The sequence below is a fragment of the Phoca vitulina genome, unplaced genomic scaffold (genome assembly GCF_004348235.1).
Source record: "Phoca vitulina isolate PV1807 unplaced genomic scaffold, GSC_HSeal_1.0 scaffold7, whole genome shotgun sequence".
NCBI lineage: Eukaryota > Metazoa > Chordata > Mammalia > Carnivora > Phocidae > Phoca > Phoca vitulina.
Window position 1 is genome coordinate 45,134,220 of NW_022589710.1, and position 12,442 is coordinate 45,146,661.

The following is a 12,442-nucleotide window of genomic DNA, read 5'->3' on the forward strand; positions in this document are numbered from 1 at the left end:
AACCAGTACCTCAGGGACCAATCCCATAACCAGGTTTCTAAAATTATTACAATACATATTACTGACTCAGTGTCTGCTTTTAAAATGCTATTATAAAAAGCCGTGAAAAAAAGGATGTGAAAATCCACTTTGGAACTCTGGTGAAGAAAGAAAGAAGCAGTGGCAGCCCACAATCACCCAACTATCGCCCATGGAGTCCCACAGAGAAAGACAAGACAAAAGAAAGATGTTGGCTTTGAAAGATGGAGTCTTTAGGATTCTCTATACAGGAGCACCAGCCACAAGTCCAGGAAAATCAACTTTAAAAAACCAAATCATTCAATTAATAAAAGGTCTAGTTTAGAGTGACCTAAGAAGGTTCCAAAAATTAAAGTACACCATCAGGTACTTTAGATTATTAGTTTACATTTTCCTTTACTTAATTTCAGCCTTGGTTTACTCTCCCCCAAATCCCACCATAAGAGACTGCCCTCCCCCATCAAGTTTATTCTCTTGAGATATTTATACAGTTGTGTATTCTTGCTATCTCGGTTCAGCCAAGTTATACAGTTTTCATTTATATTCTTTCCTCATCAGTCAGCCCCTCCAGTCTCTTAATCATTCCTGTGGGTCTTCTGTGAACTCTCTCCAGCTGGTCCCCAGCGATCTGGTAATGAGGTGCCTCCAACTGACTGCAGCCTTCCAGGAATAGCCTCATTAGAACAAAGATGAGCTCACCCTCCTCGGTTCCATGACATAATACTCCTGAGTAGACAATCCCCCACATCACAGCAAGCTAGAATACTGCCATGAGACTGTAACCCTGTCCCATGCCTCCCAGATTTGGGCATTGGGGCAGGCCGATGTGCTGGAAGCCTGAGGATAAATGGCACAAGTTCCTAAAGCAACTACTCACTAGAGGATGAGGTGGGTGGGGAGAAAAAGGTATTTTCACCTTAAAATACTCAGAGGTAATAAAACAGAATGCAAAATTTGCATGAATTTCTAAAGGTAAAATATGGGTATGTTCAAAATAGGCAGATACTTGATACCTGAGGCAGAAAGGCTGCTCGGGGCTCTGCTCCCAGCCCCCAAGGGGTTACATGCCCACGATCCTCTACGACCAGAGAGAGGTAATGAACTGAGGTTTGAAAACACTACAATCCCCACTCAACTTATGGTCTATTACCCCACTACCACCCATCCCATATACTCACATTTTAAATAAAATTGTTTTTTCCGCTATGTCCCCCCAGCCCTGGATATCTGTATTTTCTCTTTGCCTGACATAATTTGCTAAAACAGTGTTTAGTTTTAGCAAATTCACTGTACTTCACCGGCTGTAATCCACCAACATCTTCAGGTTCTTCTGTAAGGTTCATTCTTCATTCATTTCATATTTCTTGAGCATTTGCTGTCTGCCAGACTGTGTGCTAAAAGCTAAGGTAACAAGGATAAATAAGACAGGGTCTTTTCTTAACTTCGATGAACTCAGTCCAAAGTGGGGGATGGGCACGACAACGTGGCAAGTACAACAAAAATAGGAATAAACAACGTGTGGAGGGCAAAGGAAGGAGAAAGGTAACTTTGCCTGAGAGCGGAAAAGTATTGAGGGGGCTAGAGTATGCATCGTTTCCCAGTCAGAAGCAACAGGATTAGTGACCTGTGAGGTCAAAAGATAAAAGAGAGCAAGAAGCCAAGGACAAATCGGGATTTTCTACGCTTGGGAGCCTGGATGAACGGTGGTGGTGAATTAAGGAGGCAGAGCCAATGCATAGGGAAAGATAAGAGTACAGAACTAAGTTTGAAGTGTCTGTGAGATATCCAGGTACATATATTCACAAGACAAACGGAAATAAGCATCTGAAGCTATGGAGATACTAGCATCCTGCAGGCAATTACAAGACAGGAAATGAGAAAGGACTGCCATGCAAAACACACAGACCAAGGAAAAGACCAATTACGGAACCACGAAGGGATCAACCTTAAATGTACCCCCCACCCCAAAAAAGGAGCTAGCAAAGAGTGAAAAGGAACAATCAGAGAAGAGGAAAAAACTGTATAAGTAAGTAGTTTACTGGAGACAAAAGGAAGTGAGTATTTCTAGAAACCAGTGGTCACAGTATTAGAACGAGTAAAGACTTGGGCACGAGGGGGAGTTCAAAATCAGCCCGCAGGCTTTTTTCCTTGATTATTTGAAACTCTGATTCTCTGATCAAGCACCTTCAAATAAAATGTGTATCTTATTTCCACCTGTTCTCATTAATAATAAAAGTCTTAGCCTAAACTTGATCCAACTTGATAACTAGTAAGCTCTTTGCAACTCAATTCAGGGATACTCATTATTTCAAAATTATTTTAGTGCCTGATCTGAATTCAGATCTGAACTAATCTGAATCTAGTTTCTAATCCTGCATAAATCACTGGCAAAAAAAAAAAAAAAGTCTTCCCCAAATCAGCTTTATTGAGGTACTGCTTATATATAGTAAAAGTCACCAATTTAAAGTAAGCAGTTAGAGCTTTGACAATTGTATAGGGTTATGATATAAAATACAATCATGATACAGAACTTTCATCATCCCAAAGTTTTCTCATGATCCCCTTGTGCAACCACTGATGTGCTTCCTATCACTATAGTTTTGCCTTTTACAGATGCCAAATGGCATCATATACAAAATAGTCTTTTGTGTGTGGCATTTCTTCACTTAGCACAATGCGTTTTATACCCATACATGTCATTACATGTAGCAGTAGTTCATTCCTCTTTACTGCTGTGTAGTAGCCCATTATAATAAAATTCCTTTACCCATTCACCAGCTGAAGGACATTTGGTTCTATCCAGTTTGGGGCTATTATGACAAAGCTGCTATGAACATTCAAGTATAAGTCTTCTGTGGACACATGTTTTTATTTCTCTTGGGTAAAAAGCTAAGAGTGAGATTGCTGGGTCATATCATAAGTATATATTTAACTTATAAGAAACAATGCTACACTGTTTTCCAGAGCAGCTGTATCATCTTGCATTTCCACCAGCAATGTATGACAGCTCTAGTTGTTCACATCTGCCAACACTGGGTATTGTCGATCTTTTAAATGTTATCATTCTAGAACAATCCAACCAGATATAACAATTGTAAATATTTATGCACCCAACATGGGAGCACCCAAATACTTCGAGTAGTTAATAACAAACATAAAGGAAGTAATCGATAATAGTATAACAGTAGGGGACTTTAACACCCCACTTACATAAATGGACAGATTGTCCAAAAAGAAAATCAATAAGCAAACAGTGGCTTTGAATGACACACTGGACCAGATGGATTTAACAGATATATTCAGAACATTCCATTCTAAAACAGCAGAATGCACATTCTTTTCAAGTGCACATGGAATATTCTCCAGAACAGATCACATATTAGGCCACAAAACAAATTTCTCAACAAATTCAAAAAGATCGAAGTCATATCATGCATCTTTTCTGACTGGAGCGCTATAAAACTAAAAGTCAACCACCAGAAAAAATCTGGAAAGAGCACAAATACATGGAGGTTAAATAACACACTACTAAATTTTACCCATTCTAAAAGGTGTGAAGTGGTCTCTCTCACTGCGGTTTTATTTGCATTTCCCTAAGGACTAACAATATAGGGTAGGTTTTCATGTGTTTATTGGCTATTTGTGACACTTCTTTGGTATCCAAATCTTTTGCATTTTTTAAAATCAAGCTGTTTGTCCTCTTACTACTTAGTTGTTAGAATTCTTTATATATTCTGCAAACAAATCCTTTACTAGATATGTTTGACAAATATTTCCTGTGGTTTGTTTTTAACATTTTCTTAACAGTGTTATTTAAAGAAAAAAGTTTTTCCTTTGATGAAATCCAACTTATCAATTTTCTCCTTTTATAGTTTGTGTTTTTTATAGCCTAACTGAAGGACACAAAGATTTTCTTCTAGAAATTTTATCTAAAAGTTTCACAAAAGAAAATCTCTTGTTAAAATTTTTAACAAGAGTACACACAAAAAGATGCTCAACATCACTCATCATCAGGAAAATGCAAATCAAAACCACAGTATCACCTCATACTGGTCAGAATGGCTAATATCAAAAAGACAAGAAATAATAAATGTTGGTGAGGATGTGGAGAAAAGGGAATCCTTGTGCACCGCTGGTGGGAATGCAAACTGGTGCAGCCACTGGGGAAAACGGTATGGAGGATTCTCAAAAAGTTAAAAATAAGGGGGCCTCAGTGGCACAGTTGGTTAAGCTGTTTCGGCTCGGGTTGGTTAAGTGGTTCCAGCTTGGGTTCAGGTTCGTGAGATTGAGTCCCATGTAGGGCTCTGTGCTCAGCAGGGAGTCTGCTTCAGATTCTCTCTCCCTCTCCCTCTGCCCCTCTGGCTCATGTTCTCTCTATAAAATAAATAAATAAATCTTAAAAAAAAAGTAAAAAATAGGGACGCCTGGGTGGTTCAGTCGGTTAAGTGGCTGCCTTCAGCTCAGGTCATGATCTCAGGGTCCTGGGATCTAGTCCCGCATCGGGCTCCCTGATCAGTGGGGAGCCTGCTTCTCCCTCTCCCTCTGCCTGCAGCTCCCCCTGCTTGGGCTCTCTCTCTCTGATAAATAAAAAAATCTTTAAAAAAATTAAAAATAGAACCATATGACCCAGTAATCCACTTCTGGGTATTTACCTGAAGAAAATGGGATTGAAATCAATAAGATATATGCCCCCCTGTTTACTGTAGAATCATTTACAATAGCCAAGACATGGAAGCAACCCAAGCGTCCATCAATACATGAGTGGATAAAGAAGATATGGTGTGTGTGTATATATATGCACATGTATGTATGTATACATGTATATGCATATGTACATATGTATGTGTATATATATACAATGAAATATTACTCAGCCATAAAAAAGAATGAAATCTTGCCATTCACAGCAACATGGACAGACCCCAAGAGGATATTATGCTAAGTGAAATAAGTCAGACAGAAAAAGACAAATACCATATGATTTCACATATGTGTAGAACCTACAAAACAAAACAAACAGAAATAGACTCATAAATACAGAGAACAAGCTGATGGCTACCAGAGGGGAGGGGTGTGGGGGATGGGTAAAATAGGTGAAGGAGATTAAGAGGTACAGACTTCCAGTTACAAAATAAATTAAGTCACAGAGATGAAAAATATGCAAAGGGAATATAGTCAATAATACTGTAATAACTTTGTGTAGTGAAATATAGTAACTATACTTACCGTAGTAAGCATTTCATAATGTGTGTAATTGCCCAATCACTATGTTGTACCTAATACATAGATAATATTATATGTCAACTATCCTGAATAAAAACATTTTTTTTAAAGATTTCATTTATTTATTTGAGTGAGAGAGAATGAGAGAGAGCACGAGAGGGAAGAGGGTCAGAGGGAGAAGCAGACTCCCCGCTGAGCAGGGAGCCCGATGTGGGACTCGATCCCAGGACTCCAGGATCATGACCTGAGCCGAAGGCAGTCGCTTAACCAACTGAGCCACCCAGGCACCCTGAATAAAAACATTTTTAACAAGAGTTTTTTAAGCTCCTGCATGCCCTTTATCTCATTAATTACTCGGTTTTATTATTGCTTTGTTTCTTTCAAATTCAACTCCCCACATTACCAAGCAGCATTTCAGTTACAGTCTGTTTCAGAATTTGGAAAGATTTTTATCTTTTAACAGATTTCCCCCTACTCTTTAACCTAATAAATGGCATTTCTAAATGGAGCCAATGTTTTAGTTCCTCAGTTCTCCTCAAATTGACATAAACCCTCTGGACCCCTGATGCTGGGTCTTAAAACAACAACAAAATTCCAAAAACCAGAGCATGCACCTGCAGGTTAAGCCAAGGACAACAAACTATTTGCCCTTCTGGTTTTGAAGAGAAGCTTTTATTTATTTATTTTTTTAAGATTTTATTTATTTGAGAGAGATAGTGAGGGAGAGAGAGAGCATGAGCAGGAGGGAGAGGGAGAAGTGGGCTCCCCGCCAAGCGGGGAGCCTGACGTGGGGCTCGATCCCAGGACTCTGGGATGATGACCTGAGCCTAAGGCAGACGCCTAACGACTGAGCCACCCAGGCGCCCAGAAGAGAAATTTTATAAGATCACTCTCACCTGAGAGGAGGCTGGAACCGTTTTTTTATCATTCACTGGTTAAAGTTAGGCTTATAAAGGTTTAGCTGAGAGAGACAAAAGTAATTCTACATTTCTTTATTTTTTTAAAGATTTTAATTATTTATTTGACAGAGAGAGACACAGTGAGAGAGGGAACACAAGCAGGGGGAGTGGGAGAGGGAGAAGCAGGCTTCCCACTGAGCAGGGAGCCCCATACAGGGCTCAATCCCAGGACCCTGGGATCATGACCTGAGCCGAAGGCAGATGCTTAAAGACTGAGCCACCCAGGCGCCCCATAATTCTACATTTCTTAATTCAATCTGGATTCTCTCTGTTGCACCATTCTCTTTAAAACAAACCAGAGTTCGTCCGACTTGAAATGAAGAGGACATATGAAAGCGCAGTTTAGATTCAACTGCCCCCTGGAATAGACTTTGCCATTCTCTGCATAGTTCAGAGAAAAGAGGAAAAAGGGATTCAAAGCCAGTGTGCACAAAACAAGGACACAAGGGTCAACTTATCATTGCTCATTTTGTAACTTCCTGGGACATCTGGAGAAAAACAGAAAAACTGGCCAATCTATGCCTGTTGCAGTCTTTCATCTTCATCAAGAAAACAGCAGCTTCAATTTACAACTCTCTCCTAACATGTTTTTTTTCTATTTACCAAATGGAATCTGCTGTGCCTGATCCACAGAATTAGGACAGGCCCCTGTGTTCCCATCCCATGGCAGCTTTTATGCTTAGGTGACCCTGGGCCACTGAATCTTGGCTATAACAGGAAAATTTTAAAACGAATTCCCTGAATCTGACAAGCCGTCTCCCTCAATAAGTCTAGGAAGGTGTTATTTCATTAACTGTGCATGAAGTGGCAGGCAAACGGCCAGATCTACAGCCCAGTGGGATGAAACTGGAATCGTCACATACACACTTAAAATCTAACACAATTCCTCCCTCTACTGCCATCTATTCTATGGTTATTTTTAAAGAAAATAATTTATTTACATCAGAAAAAAAGAGCAATCTTAAATGAGTATTTTATAGCTCTTTGTTTAAGATTCCCGGAAGAAAAACTCAACTAGCCACAGAAATGGCAAACTGAGATGGCTCAATTTGAAGGAGAAACTCAACACTTACATAGTATTAAAACAAAACTTTTGTTGACCTAATAATCAATGTTACCAAATAAGATCTATGAATTTCTTCAAATGTGTATTAAAAACCTATTAGATGCCAAACTTATGTTGGACCCTGAGGAGTCCAAAATGAGTAAGATGGTCCCTGACCCCTTAGAAACATATAGTTTAGTACAGAAGACAGACAAGTAAACCAACTGGTGATAGTCCTGTGTAGTGAAGTCTATGAAGTGAGCACATGGTGTTAGTGGAGCCCAGGAAGGGCCCCTCAATCAGGATTAGCTCTTAGCTTCTCAGGAAACTTCATACCACCCTCCTGGGAGCAAAGCCAACTCCTCCACTGAGTTACCAGTGTTTGGGGAATTAAGGAGGTACAAAACACTACCTACACAGTATTGTTTATTCTCATGGTCAATGACTTCCTCTCTTCAGCAATGGTCAGAGGTGATTACTGAACCATATACATGGCAGAGAAAAAGCTCACTGGAAACCCCAACCTATTTATCAAAATTGCACAGGGTCTAAATACAATGTGGTATCCTGGTTTGGATCTTAGGACAGAAAAAGGCTGTTAGTGGAAAAACTTGTAAAATCCAAATAAAGTTGTAGTTCAGCTCATGGTATTGTACCAAAGTTAATTTCTTATTAGATGTGACAAATGTACCATGGTTATGTAAGATGTTAACATTAGGGGAAGAACTGGGTGAAAGATACACAGGAACTCTCTACTATCTTTGCAACTTTTCTATAAATCTAAAATTACTCCAAAATAAAATGTAATTTTTAAAAAATTACATCTGGTTCCCCACTTTACATTCTCATTCCCCCCCTAGGATTCTGATCATGCCTCCCTAATCCCTACCCAATCCAGGTAATGCTTGGTTAAAACACTTTTTTCAAATCCTTTTCAATCTTTCCTATAAATCATTTACACAGCCCAGCTGGGTTTCCTTCTTCACCAAGACATGAGAAACTAGATCATACTTGGGAGGTTTTAACTTCTTTTTCTTCCTAATAGCTTTACCGCATACACCAGGGGGTATCCTTGGAGTGGAACCTCTCTAAGTGGACAAAGGAGGGGTTGAAATAACCTAGGCTGGATCTCTGGATAAGAGCAAGGGGACCTTGCAGAAAATGTATGTTGTATATTATTAGATTACCTTTACCTGATCTCTGGCCAAAAAGGATAATGAATAGAAAATACAATGAACAGATGCTGACTACTAGCATCTCAACACCAACAGGGAAACTGCACTGAAATGATGCTGCAGCTAGAAGCTCCGAAAAATGTGGTGCAAATCCTTCAAATATCCAAGGTAACAAAAATTCATATTAAAATCATATGGTGTGGCGCCTGGGTAGCTCAGTCGGTTAAGTGTCTGACTTTTGATTTTGGCTCAGGTCATGATCTCAGGGTTGTGAGATCAAGCCCTGTGTCCACGCTAAGTGTGGAGCCTTCCTGAGATTCTCTCTCTCCCTCTCTCTGCCCTCCCCCAATTAAAAAAAAAAAAATCACATGGTACAGTTCAATTCAGGCTAAATGACAAAACATATATTTACCAAGACTGTTTGGTTTCTGATAACTAAATGAATATTCATCTCTATTAAACCATTAACTTGTAGAACAGGCTTCAAGAGTCCCACCAGGAAAACATCATGGTGATATAACAGTATACCAAGGCGTCAAGCATGCGTGTGCACGCCCCCCTCCACAGATGCATGTGCACACACAAAGTGCAACAAGGCTAAACAACCTCAAAAGTCTGAAAACTGGGGCACCTGGGTGGCTCAGTCAGTCGAGCGACTGCCTTTGGCTTGGGTCCTGGGATCGAGCCCTGCATCAGGCTCCCTGCTTGGTGGGAGGCCTGCTTCTCCCTCTCCCACTCCCCCTGCTTGTGTTCCCTCTCTCACTGTCTCTCTCTCTCTGTCAAATAAATAAAATCTTTAACAGAAAAAAAAAAAGTTTGAAACTACTATATAAAAGAATATTAATGAAGCCTAAACATTCATGAACCCTTCAAAGAAAAAGAAACCAAAGAAAGATAAATTGAAATTTAAACCTAAGCTATTTAATGACTAAAGTAATTTAAAAAGTGAAATGATATACTAGAATCTGTTAAGCTCATAAGTGTTATTTGTTATATGGTATGTTGTAATATTACATATTACACAACAGTACTCTGACCTGGACCACTTCCATAAAGATGAACAAGTAGAGTAATTCCTATGAAAGAGTTCAATTTGCATACCTCTGTTGGACGACCTCACCATAATTTATCTGTTCACAAGTCTATCCCCAATTCAGGCCTGAGCTTTTGAAGAGTAACACACACAGAATGGGCCCTTAATACATGCCTTCTGACTGAGTGAACATGCAGCGGTAAGTACCTCTGAGGTATCTTACAAGCCATTTGGTATCAACACCTTAGGAACAGAACATGCTGTACACCACGTTACATATTTAGAAGGCAGTCGAGTTAACTGAAAAATAATTCATAGCAACTAATGTTGGGGGAAAAAACTCATCACATGAGACATAAAAAGAAGTGTAAAAACTGTAACTTGGAAATGAAGAAAATATCTGTGAATTAGTTTTCTTCCCTTGATGGCCACAAAAGTCAATCTACCTTTAACTTTCTAACATTGAAATACAAGAGTTTTAAACGAATCTTTCATTATCCATAATTTTATAAAGAAATTTGTTATTAACTTCAATTGGTAAGGAAGACCAATTAGTGAATGGAATGAAGTCCAACCCAATTATGTGTTCAAAACTGTGGGTTGAATGCCTTAAAAAATTCTTTCTCTTCAAGACTGCAGAAAAATACAAAACAACCCTCTTGACTGCTGAGAAGGACTAGAAGTATTTCTTTTGCTCACAAGTATGTAATCAAAAGCAATTACTTTCTGCCCCCACCCAACACAAAGCAATACCATCTCCCCCCTCCCATCACCATCAAAACATGCTATCAAGCATCTCCGTCCTTTAATCTTAGACTATAAGAATGTCAGATTGCAATAAAATTACAATTCAACAAAAACATTTTTCTAAGTATGTTCTCATTCCCTGTAGTGTTTCTACACTAATTTAGTTCCCTCTCAAGTATTAACAAACAAGGAAAGAAGAAAACTCTCAGAATAGTTATTCCAAATTACTTGTTTTTTAAAAAATTTACTATTGTTCATGGATTCCAAAATTCATGGTACACATTAGCAGGAGAGTGTTTTTCTGTCAACGGCTGAATTTAAATGCGGATAACTATTTAATTATATGCAATTTTCCCTCTGACCCTACCTATAATACTGGTCAGCATCCAAATGTTTAAAATAAACAACTGGTCATGTTTACTTAAAAAGGTTATTGCCTAATCACCAAGAGGTTCTAATGCATCGAAAAAGTGGTAGCTCTCAGCTCTAGCCATGAATGCAACTTGCACGCAAGCTGTCTCAAAAAGATTAGGAACTTCTAGTGACCGCAAATGGGGTAAAGCAGAAGGCACATACGTTATCTGTAGATGGTTCAATAATAAAACTGTTTCAACATAAAAAATTCAAAGCCTATGAAGTCAGATAATGTGAACTACAAAGCTATCTAAATGCCTGCAAGCCAAAAAGAAAAAGGAGAAGAAGGAATAAAAATGTGTCTATACACAAGTCAACTTGAGAAGTCACCCTGCAACTTAGCTTTTCAAGAACTGAAAACTTTATAAGGTTCTTGGAGATATCAACACATTCAAGTTCCAAAATAGAGCAACTATATTAAAATACAATTGACATAAAATTCAAATGCCCCCACATGTTGAAAGACACACAATAATAAAAAATTCTTTAATAGGGTTTATTTGTGGTGGGCACTGTTCTAGGGACTTCACATTCTCATCCATTTAGTCCTGATAACATCCCTATAAGACAGGTACTATTAAGATTATTTCCACCTTACAGATGAACGAACTGAAGTACAGATAGATTAATTCACACAATGTCATACAGCTAGTAAGAGGCTGAGCAGGAGTTTAATTCCATTAGTCAGACTCCAAAGTTCATGTTAACCAATGCATGTTTTATGTCAGCTTTTTTTTTAAACGTAATAACCTTTTTGGATTTCAAACACTAGGACAGTTTTGTGCAGTAAGTACAGGCTTTGGAATCAAATCAAACCCGAACAAACCCCTGAACAAAGTCAAGCCTCAGCTTCCCTATATGTAAAAGGAGGACACTTAAGTTACTGTGAAGGTCAAAGAAGATAATATAATTAAAGTGCCAAGTACAGTATACAAGATAGGGGTTCTTAACCCTACGTTCACAGACACTGAGTGTCCACGGATGGGCTTCAGAGTCTCTGAGTCTCATCAATTGTATGACAAATGTTGTATGTACCCATTCTTTTTTTTTTTTTTTTAAGAATCGTCTCTGGCTGTCCACAAACCTTCAAGGGGTACCTGATCTCTGAAAGGCTAAGAACCACCGAAGTACACAAAAGCTACTAAAAAAAAATGAGTTCTCTTTCCCTTCTTATTCTCAAAAACCGTCCCTTTTCCATTAAGGGTGACACACCAAGGCTTCCCAATAAATGTCAATTATTCCCCCACCATTTTCCTGGCTTGATAACTAGTAACATATGCAAGCTTATGCCCCAGTTTTCTAGAGATGGTCTAAAGAAGGCCCTCAAACGATGATTCATCCCTCTCTGCACCGAGACGAATACACGGCATTTACTCGAGAGAATCGTGAGAATCATCCACCTATAGCTGCACGAAGCACCATGTCAGGTAGGAGAACTGAGTAGGTAATAGAACCTCCCAATTGCACCCTAGAGACCTGACACCTCAGCGCTGAGGGATGAGGAGAATGTGTTTCCCTAGACTACTGGAAAACCCAGAATTCCGTTCCCCCTACCCCTGTCCTGCCTCTCTGGAGCTCTGGTGCAGGGAGGTCCTCGTTGCACTGCCCCGGGCTAGAGAGGCAGAGGAGAGAAACGTTCGTTACCCGAGCAGCGCGGCGGAGTCCCAGCTCTGCTGCCGGGAGCGGCGGCGGCAGCACCCGTCGCAAGCCTGGCCCAAGATCCTCCCCCCAGAGACCCCAATACGGATCTCGGCTCCAGCTGGGAACCGGCTCCAAGCTTTTCCGTTTCCCAAAGCGGCTTCCGCTTCCGGGCCAGCCTTTGCAGGAA

At 39.6% G+C, this 12,442-nt stretch overlaps 1 protein-coding gene across 3 annotated transcripts in view; it reads right to left on the bottom strand.

The window, feature by feature from the left end:
- The window catches only part of AREL1 (apoptosis resistant E3 ubiquitin protein ligase 1), a 41,445-nt gene extending 29,036 nt beyond the window's left edge, over positions 1-12,409 (bottom strand). For all 3 annotated transcript variants that reach the window (XM_032405580.1, XM_032405578.1, XM_032405577.1), the window contains exon 1: positions 12,259-12,409. The gene's annotated coding sequence lies outside the window, so the exon portion shown is untranslated. The remainder of the gene's footprint in view (positions 1-12,258) is intronic.
- Positions 12,410-12,442: the final 33 nt, after the last annotated feature.